Source organism: Lissotriton helveticus, chromosome 7, assembly GCF_964261635.1.
Source record: "Lissotriton helveticus chromosome 7, aLisHel1.1, whole genome shotgun sequence".
Lineage (NCBI taxonomy): Eukaryota > Metazoa > Chordata > Amphibia > Caudata > Salamandridae > Lissotriton > Lissotriton helveticus.
Genome location: NC_136068.1, coordinates 1,712,391,498 through 1,712,408,681, shown reverse-complemented (window position 1 = coordinate 1,712,408,681; position 17,184 = coordinate 1,712,391,498).

Here is a 17,184-nt window from a genome sequence, read left to right as displayed (position 1 = left end):
GGAGTCTAGCATATCAAAGAGTACACAGAAGTTGAGCACTGTATACAACAATTTTGACATTTACAGAAGATTCAGCTTCTCCATGCCCCCTACACAGTCCTAAATGTTTACAGTTTAAACTGACGGTATCTTGTTGGAGATGAAGTGAGGCCTATCTTGCAACATGGTGCATCTTTTGCATCACTGCTGCATCACAAAAGTGACGCAACAGCGGCGCAAAAGAGGCGCACGGCCATCATAAATCTGCCCCTAACATTTTAAATGATTGATTCAGGATGACGATAAGCTGAGGCCTATCCAGAGATTTGTTTGAGGTGAGGCCTACTCAGGGTTGCAGATGAAATTTAGGCTTATTGAAGAGTACAGAGGAGATAATACATGTGCAGGCCTACCAATGAAGTGAGTCATGTCCACTGCACTCTTGAACAAAGGCCAGACCTCTTCTGTGTCCGTGGACAGGCCTAAACCTCATCTGCACAATGTGATTCGTAATGTTAGGAAACACAGGTGATGTAATTGAAAAATGTGGAATTTCTTTTGCTCATTTCACAATTAAATCACCTGTGTTTCCTTTGCTTAGATATCTCATTGTGCAGATGGAGTCTAGCATATCAAAGACTACGCAGAAGGTGAGCACTGTATGGAACATGGCTATGTAACTCAAAGAATCAAAATCTAAATTTGCCAAGCACACATGGGGGCGTATTTACAAGGACCTTGCACCACGGGGAAATGTCTTAAATTAAAATGGGAAAAATAACATCAAAGGGACTCAAAGGCCTTGTAAATATGCCCCAAGCAACCTATGAAACTCTAGCAGTACATATCAAGAAACCTAATTGATTTCAAAAAACGTTTTTAAACACATCATGTAAATCAATTATATACCTACATTCAAGGGGAAGTGACTTAAAATGCTCTAAGACACATGAAAGCGTTTTTTTAAGGCCTTTGCACCATTTTTGCGTCACTTTTAACATGGCTATGTAACTCAAAGAATCAAAATCTAAATTTGCCAAGCACACATGGGGGCGTATTTACAAGGACCTTGCACCACAAGGAAATGTCTTAAATTAAAATGGGAAAAATAACATCAAAGGAACTCAAAGGCCTTGTAAATATGCCCCAAGCAACCTATGAAACTCTAGCAGTACATATCAAGAAACCTAATTGATTTCAAAAAACGTTTTTAAACACATCATGTAAAGTAATTATATACCTACATTCATGGGGAAGTGACTTAAAATGCCCTAAGACACATGAAAGCATTTTTTAAGGACCTTGCACCATTTTTGCGTCACTTTTAACATGCCTATGTAACATGGCTATGTAACTCAAAGAAACAAAATCTATTTGTAAAACACTTGACACAAAGCAACATTTTAAATACACAACTTTCTTCATAATTTTCTCCTTAAAGCATACTATTCTCTATTTAAATTAAATGAATCTTTTCTCACCTTAGCAAATACTTTTTGAGTTTCAAAACAGTCTCAGACACACACCAATTTGTCTTCAGCAGAGCAAAAGGTATGCACTCCAGAGGCTGCAACCATCAATGGCACAGAAATGCTGTAATTCATCACACATATCTCTCTTGTCACCCAATCAAAACTCTTCCCTCACTTTTTTCAAATCAACACCCTTCCCCCCTCTGCCCTTTCTGCCTTTTTTCCATAGCAACCACCTCCTGAAAGACCTCTCATGTTTGCAAGTTCACACAACAATGTTTCAATTGAACTCTGAACTCTCAGTACACCTGCGCATCCAGTGCAATCTTTCATAAAATGATTTTTTCTTGACCATTCAAATTACATCTTTCAAAGAACTCATCCTTGCACCCTAACTTTCTGTTTTCAGCAATCAAAATCCACCAATCACTGCTACTGAATCATTAGCACAGAAACTCCACAGTTTTTTTCATTACATACTCCTACTATTTCAACTGCCATTTCATTCTCATACTTCATCTGACTGCAGCAGAACCTCCTCTCACCATGTTTTCTGTCTGGATTGTTGGACATAGTTACATCCACTGGGCTCAAAGGTATGCTGATAACAGAAATGTACACAATCTCAATTTACAAAATGTGGAAATCAACTGGATTGGTCACAGAGGATTAAGATGTCACCAATTGATACCATTGGTGAAAACCTTTTTGCATTTGCCAAAACCTGACCTGTTAATTGTGCACTGTGGAGGAAATGACTTGGGCACTTTGACTGGGGTAGGTCTGGAAATGCTTTTAAAGGACACCTTTGAGCAATTGATGGCACTATTTCCTCAAACTGCCTTGGTATATTCAAATATATTTTTTATAACCACAGAGATTCTATCAAAAAAGTGAATATGTGATATTTTTTGTATATATACTTTTTACCGTTTACACCAGGGTGCTAGGCTCTCTCTTACACATGGAAAGATGGGAGCACAATGTGCTTGTTAAAATACCCCTCACACTCTAAAAAACCAAGTAGAGTCATGCTTCATCATAGGGGTCTTCCCGCCCCTATAACGGGACGGGGCGTGCTACGACCAGACGGAATACGCGGGAGCACTAAGATGTGACAGAGGCTATGTGTAGGTGTATAGGAGTCAGTGAAAGTGTAGGGACCTAACACTAGTGAGTGTGCAAAAAGTGAAAAAATGGAAAAGATTTAAAAATTCCCTGGCTAGTAGAAAAAAACATTTATTAACTTCTCCAGCTGGGAACATTAAGAAGGGGTTGTGTGGTAGAGCATTAGCTACTACCTAAGATGTGACAGAGGCTATGTGTAGGTGTATAGGAGTCAGTGAAAGTGTAGGGACCTAACACTAGTGAGTGTGCAAAAAGTGAAAAAATGGAAAAGATTTAAAAATTCCCTGGCTAGTAGAAAAAAACATTTATTAACTTCTCCAGCTGGGAACATTAAGAAGGGGTTGTGTGGTAGAGCATTAGCTACTACCTTGTCGACATGTTTCGTAAGCAGTCCCCTACTGCTTACTCATCAGGACCAAAAGAACAGTCCCTACTGTTATTTACTCAGTTTCTAACAGGTAATGCCTACTGTCCTATAAACAACCAACAAAAATAAGTTGGATGTTTAGGCCTCAGGGCATGAGTTGGCCCACGGGAGGCAGAAAAGATCGACCTATTATGGTCTCTGTAAGAAAAAGGAAGAGAAAAACCAACATAAATTTATGCACGGACATTGTTTTCTAAGTGGGAGAGAAAACAAACAAACAGGTTTTTTCTTGTAGGGGACCACAATTTCAAATGTTTAAAAGCGGTTCTACTTTCATACATGAAAATCAGCATGTATTCATGTGTCTCTTAGTATCACTGCCCTATGTGGGAGACACCAATGGTACCGTTTTGTCGGGACCTTTGTCATAATTTCACACACACACACTACCAATCGTGACTCAATGCACTAACAACACACTAACAAAAGAGGGGAGGGGGACCTCCTTGTAAAATGTTTCAGAGTTCGGAATGGTGACATACTTATCTCAGCAGTTATCATGCCCCATGAGGTTTTGCAGGCGAGGGGTAATCTGCGCAGTTTTACTGAGAAAGACAAAGGTTCATTTCAGGTGTTTGTTTCTAAAAAAGCGCAGCGAGATATTAGTGCGTTTGTCTACCCCCGCGACCTGTTTATAAAAGACTCAAGGTCGGAGTCTATTACTTACGTCTCTGCTAGCAAAAGGAAAGCATTGTTCCTACCCCCGTGCACCTCCGAGGATTGCCGGGCTCAAGTGGCTTGATGTTTTTGAAAGCCGTTATGCTTCCGCGTTCATTCCGCGCTGGGTACCGCCCCCTCTGTTTTGTGCTAGAGCGTCAACCCGTTAAGATGGCGGCCCATTTTTGGCACAGCGAAGGCGCAAAAGATGCGGAAGTCTTTTTTCTTGTCTATTAAATTGGATCCTAGTAAAGCAATGATGTTATAAAACTTTTCGAGACCTGATTAAATATAAATTCAAATTGGGCAAGTCAATTAGAATGATTTTAAAGGTTTCTTATTTTATAACTACAGCCTCGTGATGGTTAGTAGTAGCGATATGAAAAAGGAGGGATTTCTTGGGGGTTGATATTTCTTACCGCAGTGGATCTGTGTGCACGACATTTGCGCAGAGTACTTATAAGATATATGTAGAGACTTATTGCTGATACGCTCTCACGGTGGGAATGACTGCTGAAGGGAGATATGCTGGGGCCAGCCTACAGTTGGCTCCAGGGTATGTCATCATTCAGCCCATGTTTATGTGACTGGACGCGGAAAACCCATCGCTGTTCTTTTTCCAGCAGGAATCTTTCGTTACTTACTAGTTCTATTACTGTCCATTTAATTTCCTCGGGTTTGTGGTTCATTTCGAGGAAATGGTTGGTAAGTTTTGTACTTGTTTTTTTGCATTTGATTGTGCTCTTATGTTCGCCAATCCTAACCTTGATTGCCCTGCTTGTCATGCCTACATATTCTAGTTGGCATGGGCAGGTAATCAGGTATACAACATTCGCACTGTTGCAGTTGCTGAATGCCCTTTGCTCCCACACCGTGCCATTCCTGAAAGTTATTTTCTTACTTTTCTTGGTCAGTCCACATACCTTGCATCCGCCACATGGGTAGTGACCTTGGACAAAGTTGGTTTTTTTTTGTATGTTGATGTCAGATTTTGGTCTTGTGTGGACCAGGACATCCCTCAAGCTCTTTGCTTTCTTATGTGCGAACATGGGTTTTGATATGTCCAACCCCCCGCTGTTCAGGATTTTCCAATTCTTGTTTATGATCTTGGTCACTAAGTTTGAGCTGGTGTTATAAGTGGTCACGCAGATCGGACGTTTTTCTTCCTCTTTTGCTGTTTTCTCTTCCAACAGGCTTTCCCGGCAGTTGTTTCTTGCTCGTGTATAGGCCTGATTTATAACATGGTCAGGATACATCCGTGCTTTTAATTTCTTTTTGAGGTCGCTTGACTGGGTTTTAAAAGTCTCAATCTCAGTGCAGTTTCTGCGTAAACGCAAGAACTGTCCATATGGTAAATTATCCCGCAGATGTTTGGGGTGGAAGCTATTGTACATGAGGAGACAGTTCTTGGAAGTACTCTTGAAATGAGTCGTGGTCATCAATTTCCCATTTTTAGGAAAAATATTTAGGTCCAGAAAGACCAAGTTGCTCCTGGATACCGTGCTGGTGAACCTTAAGAATTCGTCCTGCAGATTTAGCCATGTTAGGAACTGTCCCGAATCCTTTTCATCTCCATCCCAGATGATAAGGATATCATCGATGTAACGTTTCCATAATCTGATCTTGGGTCTGAATGGGTTGTTGGGGTTCAATATTTTCGTGACCTCTAGATGATGTACATATAGACCAGCTATACTAGGGGCAAATGTACTTCCCATGCTGGTCCCATGCTTTTGTACATACAGGGTGCCCTCATACTCAAAAAAGTTCTCTTTTAAAGCCAATGCACAACAGTTCATTACCACATTACGCGGTGTTTGGTATTCCCAAAAGTCCTCGAACAGAACATCCTCAATGATGTCTAGGGTGGCTTGGTGGGGCAGACTTGTGTATAGACTCTCAACATCACAGCTGATTAACAGCTGGGTTTCAGGATCAAAACGTATCCCTTCCAGAAGGTTTAGCACTTCTTTTGTATCCTTCAGATACGTAGATGTTTTTTGGACCATTGGTCTTAGAAATGCGTCTGCGAACCTAGAGACTGGTTCCAGAACCGACCCAATACCCGAGACAATTGGTCTCCCGGGGGGGTTTTGGAGGTTTTTATGGATCTTTGGTAGGGTATACAGGTAGGGGGTTCTTGGATTCTTTTGAATTAGAAAATCCCCCTCCTTCTTTGTGATCCAATCGTGCGATAGTGCCTCCTCGACCATTGTGCCTATCTTGGTTTGTATGCTGACCGTAGGATCATTGTTGATGACTCTGTAGTTTCTTTCATCCTGCAGTAGCCGTCTACACTCCTTGTCGTAGTCTTCCACGTTCTGTATCACCGTTGCACCACCCTTATCGGCAGGTTTTATTATCAGTCTTCTGTTGTTACTCAAGTCGCGTAGAGCCTGTCTCTCTTCACTAGTGGTGTTTTGAAAAACGCGCTTTTCATTCGGATTTATGTTCTCTAAATCCTTCATTACTGCCTTTTCAAAAGCAAGGAGTTCGACTGGAAGGGTGCTGTCCAAAGGTGTAAAATTGGATTTGGGTTTCAGATTTGTATCCCCATGGTCTGAGGTGTCCTCTTTGTCTTTAAAGAAGACTTGCAGTTTTAAGCGTCGCATGAATTCTTGGACTTCTTGGCAGAGATGGAATTTGTCCATGTTGGCTGTAGGCACATATCCCAGGCCTTTTTCCAAAACCCTTCTTTGCGGAGGGGTGAGTTCGGTGTCTGAAAGGTTGACAATCAGGCTCACTTCTTGCTCGTTGTGGCACCCGTCATGCTCCTCGTTGCGACTCGAGGAGTTTCTTCTTCCTCGGTATTCCAATGGACTGTGGACCCTCTCCGATTCCTTCCTTTCGGTCGTCCTTGGCGCGCCCCTAAAAAAGGAGCCGATGGATCAAAGTATCCGTAGTCTTGTTGTTGATAGCCCCAGTTGGGGTATGGTCCTTGCGGATGCTGGAAGGGTGGTGGTCCATATGGTTGTTGCTGAGAGTACATCATGGGAGGGTTGAAGGTATTCCATCCTCTTGCACCCCTGAAGTTAGGTCTGCGGAAATTTCAGCATCCGCAAGGACCATACCCCAACTGGGGCTATCAACAACAGTCCATTGGAATACCGAGGAAGAAGAAACTCCTCGAGTCGCAACGAGGAGCATGACGGGTGCCACAACGAGCAAGAAGTGAGCCTGATTGTCAACCTTTCAGACACCGAACTCACCCCTCCGCAAAGAAGGGTTTTGGAAAAAGGCCTGGGATATGTGCCTACAGCCAACATGGACAAATTCCATCTCTGCCAAGAAGTCCAAGAATTCATGCGACGCTTAAAACTGCAAGTCTTCTTTAAAGACAAAGAGGACACCTCAGACCATGGGGATACAAATCTGAAACCCAAATCCAATTTTACACCTTTGGACAGCACCCTTCCAGTCGAACTCCTTGCTTTTGAAAAGGCAGTAATGAAGGATTTAGAGAACATAAATCCGAATGAAAAGCGCGTTTTTCAAAACACCACTAGTGAAGAGAGACAGGCTCTACGCGACTTGAGTAACAACAGAAGACTGATAATAAAACCTGCCGATAAGGGTGGTGCAACGGTGATACAGAACGTGGAAGACTACGACAAGGAGTGTAGACGGCTACTGCAGGATGAAAGAAACTACAGAGTCATCAACAATGATCCTACGGTCAGCATACAAACCAAGATAGGCACAATGGTCGAGGAGGCACTATCGCACGATTGGATCACAAAGAAGGAGGGGGATTTTCTAATTCAAAAGAATCCAAGAACCCCCTACCTGTATACCCTACCAAAGATCCATAAAAACCTCCAAAACCCCCCCGGGAGACCAATTGTCTCGGGTATTGGGTCGGTTCTGGAACCAGTCTCTAGGTTCGCAGACGCATTTCTAAGACCAATGGTCCAAAAAACATCTACGTATCTGAAGGATACAAAAGAAGTGCTAAACCTTCTGGAAGGGATACGTTTTGATCCTGAAACCCAGCTGTTAATCAGCTGTGATGTTGAGAGTCTATACACAAGTCTGCCCCACCAAGCCACCCTAGACATCATTGAGGATGTTCTGTTCGAGGACTTTTGGGAATACCAAACACCGCGTAATGTGGTAATGAACTGTTGTGCATTGGCTTTAAAAGAGAACTTTTTTGAGTATGAGGGCACCCTGTATGTACAAAAGCATGGGACCAGCATGGGAAGTACATTTGCCCCTAGTATAGCTGGTCTATATGTACATCATCTAGAGGTCACGAAAATATTGAACCCCAACAACCCATTCAGACCCAAGATCAGATTATGGAAACGTTACATCGATGATATCCTTATCATCTGGGATGGAGATGAAAAGGATTCGGGACAGTTCCTAACATGGCTAAATCTGCAGGACGAATTCTTAAGGTTCACCAGCACGGTATCCAGGAGCAACTTGGTCTTTCTGGACCTAAATATTTTTCCTAAAAATGGGAAATTGATGACCACGACTCATTTCAAGAGTACTTCCAAGAACTGTCTCCTCATGTACAATAGCTTCCACCCCAAACATCTGCGGGATAATTTACCATATGGACAGTTCTTGCGTTTACGCAGAAACTGCACTGAGATTGAGACTTTTAAAACCCAGTCAAGCGACCTCAAAAAGAAATTAAAAGCACGGATGTATCCTGACCATGTTATAAATCAGGCCTATACACGAGCAAGAAACAACTGCCGGGAAAGCCTGTTGGAAGAGAAAACAGCAAAAGAGGAAGAAAAACGTCCGATCTGCGTGACCACTTATAACACCAGCTCAAACTTAGTGACCAAGATCATAAACAAGAATTGGAAAATCCTGAACAGCGGGGGGTTGGACATATCAAAACCCATGTTCGCACATAAGAAAGCAAAGAGCTTGAGGGATGTCCTGGTCCACACAAGACCAAAATCTGACATCAACATACAAAAAAAAACCAACTTTGTCCAAGGTCACTACCCATGTGGCGGATGCAAGGTATGTGGACTGACCAAGAAAAGTAAGAAAATAACTTTCAGGAATGGCACGGTGTGGGAGCAAAGGGCATTCAGCAACTGCAACAGTGCGAATGTTGTATACCTGATTACCTGCCCATGCCAACTAGAATATGTAGGCATGACAAGCAGGGCAATCAAGGTTAGGATTGGCGAACATAAGAGCACAATCAAATGCAAAAAAACAAGTACAAAACTTACCAACCATTTCCTCGAAATGAACCACAAACCCGAGGAAATTAAATGGACAGTAATAGAACTAGTAAGTAACAAAAGATTCCTGCTGGAAAAAGAACAGCGATGGGTTTTCCGCGTCCAGTCACATAAACATGGGCTGAATGATGACATACCCTGGAGCCAACTGTAGGCTGGCCCCAGCATATCTCCCTTCAGCAGTCATTCCCACCGTGAGAGCGTATCAGCAATAAGTCTCTACATATATCTTATAAGTACTCTGCGCAAATGTCGTGCACACAGATCCACTGCGGTAAGAAATATCAACCCCCAAGAAATCCCTCCTTTTTCATATCGCTACTACTAACCATCACGAGGCTGTAGTTATAAAATAAGAAACCTTTAAAATCATTCTAATTGACTTGCCCAATTTGAATTTATATTTAATCAGGTCTCGAAAAGTTTTATAACATCATTGCTTTACTAGGATCCAATTTAATAGACAAGAAAAAAGACTTCCGCATCTTTTGCGCCTTCGCTGTGCCAAAAATGGGCCGCCATCTTAACGGGTTGACGCTCTAGCACAAAACAGAGGGGGCGGTACCCAGCGCGGAATGAACGCGGAAGCATAACGGCTTTCAAAAACATCAAGCCACTTGAGCCCGGCAATCCTCGGAGGTGCACGGGGGTAGGAACAATGCTTTCCTTTTGCTAGCAGAGACGTAAGTAATAGACTCCGACCTTGAGTCTTTTATAAACAGGTCGCGGGGGTAGACAAACGCACTAATATCTCGCTGCGCTTTTTTAGAAACAAACACCTGAAATGAACCTTTGTCTTTCTCAGTAAAACTGCGCAGATTACCCCTCGCCTGCAAAACCTCATGGGGCATGATAACTGCTGAGATAAGTATGTCACCATTCCGAACTCTGAAACATTTTACAAGGAGGTCCCCCTCCCCTCTTTTGTTAGTGTGTTGTTAGTGCATTGAGTCACGATTGGTAGTGTGTGTGTGTGAAATTATGACAAAGGTCCCGACAAAACGGTACCATTGGTGTCTCCCACATAGGGCAGTGATACTAAGAGACACATGAATACATGCTGATTTTCATGTATGAAAGTAGAACCGCTTTTAAACATTTGAAATTGTGGTCCCCTACAAGAAAAAACCTGTTTGTTTGTTTTCTCTCCCACTTAGAAAACAATGTCCGTGCATAAATTTATGTTGGTTTTTCTCTTCCTTTTTCTTACAGAGACCATAATAGGTCGATCTTTTCTGCCTCCCGTGGGCCAACTCATGCCCTGAGGCCTAAACATCCAACTTATTTTTGTTGGTTGTTTATAGGACAGTAGGCATTACCTGTTAGAAACTGAGTAAATAACAGTAGGGACTGTTCTTTTGGTCCTGATGAGTAAGCAGTAGGGGACTGCTTACGAAACATGTCGACAAGGTAGTAGCTAATGCTCTACCACACAACCCCTTCTTAATGTTCCCAGCTGGAGAAGTTAATAAATGTTTTTTTCTACTAGCCAGGGAATTTTTAAATCTTTTCCATTTTTTCACTTTTTGCACACTCACTAGTGTTAGGTCCCTACACTTTCACTGACTCCTATACACCTACACATAGCCTCTGTCACATCTTAGTGCTCCCGCGTATTCCGTCTGGTCGTAGCACGCCCCGTCCCGTTATAGGGGCGGGAAGACCCCTATGATGAAGCATGACTCTACTTGGTTTTTTAGAGTGTGAGGGGTATTTTAACAAGCACATTGTGCTCCCATCTTTCCATGTGTAAGAGAGAGCCTAGCACCCTGGTGTAAACGGTAAAAAGTATATATACAAAAAATATCACATATTCACTTTTTTGATAGAATCTCTGTGGTTATAAAAGCTTACTTTGGAGGGTGATTCTATCAGTACCTCTACGCTTCTCCCTTTTGGTTTGGATATTCAAATATATGCCAAAGACAGAAATGGAAGTGGTCCAACCAATTTTGTCCACAAATTGAGAAATCGAGGAAGCATGTAAATAAGTCTGTTTCAGCTTACATGAGAGACCATGGAATGGGCTCCATCTACAACAATAACTTGCGTTACTACATGCAAGATATCTACAGAGCAGATGGAGTTCACTTCTCAGATGAGGGGAACAGAATTTTCATCCTCAATTTAAGACTGTGCATTGGTACCTACTTGTAGGTACCTACATCAGCCACAGGACCCAAAAGCTCTTTTCAGAGCTACCCTACATCTGATGACTCACAATTATTATTTTACTCTAACTTTTTTCACTAATTTTCACCAAAGTACGCTCCCCGGAGCACTATCCGGTACGCGCACCGGACGCTAACCGCGCGAAAATTTGAAAAAAAATGGGTTTTTTTGCACATATGGTCCTCCTCAGCTACCCTCAGAAAACCTAGGGGGTCAGGATACGTCTACCGTGCCCCCTTCTACCCATTCTGAACATTATTTGCCCTCCATCTTGTATCTCAATTCTACCGAAACACAAAATGGAGGACTCCCGTAACGCTGCCGGTTCGCGTACCGGGGCGCGCACCGGGAAGCGCTCGCTCAAAAAAGGTGGGAAAGTAATTCACAGAAAAACCACTGGAGACACTTTCACCAAATATAGATTAGCTCATACTACATACCAATCCCTACCATTTTCACAAATTTGATTGGAATTCCATTTAGCCATTTAGCCTGTAGACCTCTCTAAATACCCTAAATTACTTCACAAAACACATCTGAAGTGTTGGAATTGACAACCAATTAAAATGTTACTTTCATTTTCTACTTTTTTTACCTGACATTTGATTGGTTATGTACCTGAATATATATAAAGAAAGAGAGAGAAACACAGCCATTTTGACTACTACTTCCTGAACCACATTGCAAAATCATTTTCACTGACAACTTAAACTTGTTTTTAAAAGGTAAGATGTTATTTTATAAATTTGAAAACATTTTCAGATAGTTATATACTATCCCTCTGTAATAGTTAGATATTGAGAAAGGCTTGTTAATTATAATTATGGATTGATTTAGGTTTCTGTGGTATAATTATGAATTTACTTAGACTTTTTCACAGGCACTTTTTAATAGTACTACTTCATGCCTGAAAAGTACCTGTCTGAACTTAAACCCCAACAGTGCCCTATCTCTACTGATATATTTATTTTTTATGCAAATTTCAGCACAAAAATGGAAGGAGAACAGAACGTTTCCTTTGAAATTGTCCTAGAGATTCACATCAAACCTAGGGGGTCAGGGAGGATCTACTATGCCCCCTTATGGTCATTTCCCCCTTTGTTTTGGCCTCCTCTTGTCTCTCGATCCTACCGAGAGACAAGATGGCGGCCGCTCCGGACTGTTTAGAATGTTGACAGACACCGGAGAGCCAATCAGCTTCGCTTCGCGAAGTTCCGTTACGCGTCAGGTACGCGAACCGGGGCGCTGCCCGGAGCGCGCTTACAGATATATATATTTTTTTAAACGTTAATTTCTCAAAATCCACTGGAGCACATATATTGAGACCTAGCAAAGGTACATCGGGCTACCAGTCCCTACAATTTTGCCAAGTTTTGTGAAAATCCATTCAGCCGTTCGAGCTAAAAGTGAGGCCAACCGCCCTATGGAAAATTGCATGGGAAAACACGTTTTGGGACCCCCCTTTTTTCTTGACCCCCCCTTGACGAAACCCCCCCAAATTTTCAGGGGCTGCTCAGAAACAAAATGTGCCATTTTCCTGAAAATTTCAGCCAATTCGGTCCTCAAACGCCAAAGTTATTCGACATAGAATTTTCAAAAATCCCATAGAGAAAAAATCCTAACTATATATACCTACTGGCGACCGCCAGTAGGTAATATATATATATATATATATATATAAATTCACTGAAAAAACCATAGGTTTCAGGGCTGTTATAGTTAGCTGGACATTTCACTCGTACACAACCATTGAAATTCCTCCGTTATAGTTAGTTTTGCTAATTGTAACTCGCTTGCCCACTGCTGATGATGTCACATATTACATCACTGATGACATCTCAAATGACATCATCGATGACATCCAGTGAATGTGGTTTAGTGCGTTATTTAAATATGTATTATATATATAGCAATGTGCATTGAAGAATGAGTGGATATATAAATATAAATATCTAGATGGAGTGTGATTGACTGTTTACTTGACTAATTTATAGTGTCTCACTAAATATATTGGATAGTGACTAAACTGTGTGAATATCTGTATCACTTTGTCAGTTGTTGGGTAAACTGCTGTACCAGTTGGTTACTAGCTATGTGAAAGTCTATATTAGTTATTGATTAGTTACCTGAGTATTTGTTTGGGAGAGTGAATGTGTGTGTGGTTCGTGGGGGGGGGTGTGTGACTGCCCAAAAATGAGTGAATAGTTGATTCAGTAGGTATATGAGGTTAAGTCTGCATGTTATAACAGTTGTTTGGGTGAGTGAATATCTTTATGGGTGTGGTGATGAGCAAATATATCTCTCAATGGTACATGTCCAACAAACTAGAAAAATACAAGGCAGTGTATGTGACAGTTGTTGTATATAAATAAGTATACATAAGACTCAGTGATTGTGTGAGTGACTGTATGGATAACTGTATACTTGTAATAGTGATTTTATAACACACTAAGTATGAGTTATGAAGTGGTGTTTGTATAAGTGTGTAGCTGAGTAAATGTAAGTATGATCCATTGTTTGCATAAGTGAGTAGGATGACTGCATACGTGAATAGGATGTGTGCTGTTGTGTAATGTCGATGTAGGTGTATAAGTATATTTAATAGTGTTCTATTGATCTTTGTTAGCATGTATGAGTGAACTTATGGGTAAGTGTTTAGATGTGTGTGTAGATGTAGGAATCACTGAGTGGGTTTTTTTAAAACTTGTATTGGTGTGTCAATTGATTCAAATATGGTACTCTTTATTTTACAGTGAGTGATGAAAGGTTATACTACTGTATGATGAGGTGTATCTGATTGTCACGTGGATGATGTTATCAGTGATGTCATTTGAGATGTCATCAGTGATGTCACTGACCATGTCATGAATGGTGTAATATGTGACATCATCAGCAGTGGATTGCGGGCGTGCGAGTTATAGTTAGCAGAACTAACTATAACTGGGGAATTTCAATGGTTTTGTACAAGTGAAATGTCCAGCTAACTATAACTGTCCTGAAACCTATGGGTTTTTCCGTGAATTTCTAGGGGTTTTTTAAATGCTAATTTCTAACTATAACATGTCTGAAACCTATGTTTTTTTCAGTGAATTTCGAAGGTTTTTTAAATGATAATTTTGAAATGTAATAATAGTTATATGTATTTTTTATACTGATTTTCTACCGTTTTTTAACTGTTTACTTTTACATATTTTATTTTTTAAATTACATTATATATTTTGAATATAAATGGAAAAAATTTTTTTTAAAATATTGAAACAGAATTTTTTTTAACGGTTTATTTTTTATTTTAATATATTTATATTTTTTTCACAAAAAAAATTCCATTTGGAATTACCAATGTTATCCTATGGAAGGAAATTCAATTTACAGGTAAAGTATGTTCGTGCTATATAAAACTTTATTAATAAATAAATAAATATGGAAGGAAATTCAAGTTACTTGTAAGTATGGTTAGAATTACTTTTCAGGATCAGTACTGGGCTCAAAGATGCAGCACTGAGGTCTCTCCTGATAACAGGTGAGTAAATCGGAATTCGTAGTTTGGCTGATTTTAGAGGAATATTTGTAAGTTCCAAAACTCCACACTTAGAAGAATTTCCAAGTGAAACCAGTCAATGTTAGCCTATGGAAGGAAATTGAAGTTACTGGTAAGTACGGTTAGAATTACTTTTCAGGATCAGTACTGGGCTCAAAGATGCAGCACTGAGGTCTCTCCAGATAACAGGTGAGTAAATCGGAATTCGTAGTTCGGCTGATTTTAGAGGAATTTTTTAAAGTTCCAAAACTCCACACAGAAAAATTTCCAAGTGAAACCAGTCAATGTTAGCCTATGGAAGGAAATTCAAGTTACTGTAAGTATGGTTAGAATTACTTTTCAGGATCAGTAGTGGGCTGAAAGATGTAGCACTGAGGTCTCTCTTGATAACAGATGAGTAAATCGAAATTCGTAGTTCGGCTGATTTTAGAGGAATATTTCGCTCAATAGTGAAGGAAGGGGGCGGGGCCTGAGGTGACATGTGTGCAAACAGGCCCTGTGGCACGTTTTAGTTTGGGGAATTAATTCCTCTTCAATCCTGATGTCCCCTGTGAGCCAACTAGCCCACCAGGTACCTCCAGTATGCGCCAGGGAGCTGCGTTGCAGAGAGGTGTTCAAAGGGCACGTCCCCTTTTTACAACACTCTGCAACGCCGCTCCGTGGCGCTTACTGGAGGTACCTGTTGGACTAGTTGGCCCCTAGGGGACCTCTGAATTGAAGAGGAATTAATTCCCCAACTTCAAACGCGCCACAGGGCATGTTTGCACACATATCACCTCAAGCCCCGCTCCCTACCTTCACCACTGTGCAAACACGCCCCGTATCGCGTTCTAAATTGGGGGATTAAGTCCCCTTGCATACTGGGGGTCCATGGGGGCCAACTAGCCCACAAGGAACCTCCAGTATGCGCCAGGGGCTGCGTTGCAGAGAGGTGTAAAAAGGGGCGTAGCCTCATTACACCTCTCTGCAACGCAGCCCCATGGCGTGTTTGCAGAGGGGGAACTAATTCCCCTTGCATACTGGGGTCCCTGGGGGCCAACTAGCCCACCAGGAACCTCCAGTATGCACCAGTGGGCTGCGTTGCAGAGAGGTGTAATGAGGCCACGCCCCTTTTTACACCTCTCTGCAACGCAGCCCCTTGGCACATTTGCAGAGGAGGAACTAACTCCCCTTGCACACTGGGGTCCCTGGGGGCCAACTAGCCCACCAGGAACCTCCAGTATGCCCCAGGGGGCTGCGTTGCAGAGAGGTGTAATGAGGCCATGCCCCTTTTTACACCTCTCTGAAACGCAGCCCCCTGGCATGTTTGCACAGGGGGAACTAATTCCCCTTGCATACTGGGGTCCTTGGGGGCCAACTAGCCCACCAGGAACCTCCAGTATGCGCCAGGGGGCTGCATTGCCGAGAGGTGTAATGAGGCCACAGCCCTTTTTACACCTCTCTGTAACGCAGCCCCCTGGGGCGTTTGAAGAGGGGGAACTAATTCCCCTTGCATACTGGAGGTCCCTGGGGGCCAACTAGCCCACCAGGAACCTCCAGTATGCGCTCGGGAAGGTACAGAGTACCGTACAGAGTACTGTACAGAGTACTGTACTTCATTCCCCGCTAAATAAAAAAAAAAAAACTATTTTTTGGGGGAGCTTGGGGGTCCTTGTGGGACCCCCTGAGCAGGCCTAGGGGTCAGGCTGTGCCTACCCTGCCCCCTTTGCGTGTTTTGCGCGTTTTGTTTCTGCTTTCTTGTGCCTCGGCTCTACCGAGGCACAAGATGACTGCCAACACTTCCTGGTTTGGAGTGTTGACAGACAGTTGACATCCAATCAGCATGCAGCTCGTGCTCGGGAAGGTAAGCGTACTGTGCTGAGTACAGTACAGAGTACGGTAAGCTCCTATAGATATACTTATGATTTTACTTATGATTTTCTCAGGAACTACTGAACGGATTTACACCATTCAACAAAAAGGGTGATCTGTGAACAGAACTCTACCTTTTTGCCAAATTTGGTGTGATTCCGTTCAGCCATTCGGGCTGTAGCCCTGGCTAAAGGTCCTATGGAAAATTGCATGGGGAAAACAAGTTTTGGGACCCCCCTTTTTTCTCGGCCCCTGCTTCACGAATCACCCCCAAACTTTCAGGGAAGGAGCGGAGCAGGCCATTTTCTTGGAGAAATTCGCCACCGGTGCCGAAGTTATTCCAAATAGAATGTTGCGGATTTCCTATGGAAAGTAGGTCCTAACTATAACTACCTACTGGCGACCGCCAGTAAGTAATATATATATGACGAAGGCAGAAGCTGAAACGCGTTGGTCCGTTTTGCGCAATAAATCTAAATAGATTTAACCTACTGTGTGTGCTGATCTGGTCGTCTTTTCGGCAGTGGAGCGTGATATATATATATATATATATATATATATACATATATATATATATATATATATATATATATATATGTATATATATATATATATATATATATATATATATATATATATATATTCCCTTTGGGGGTGGGATCCTCAGGGTCTAATAAGGCTCTGAAGGTCAGCCACAAAATGTTTGGTAACAGCGTAACGTTTTAAACTCTAAATACC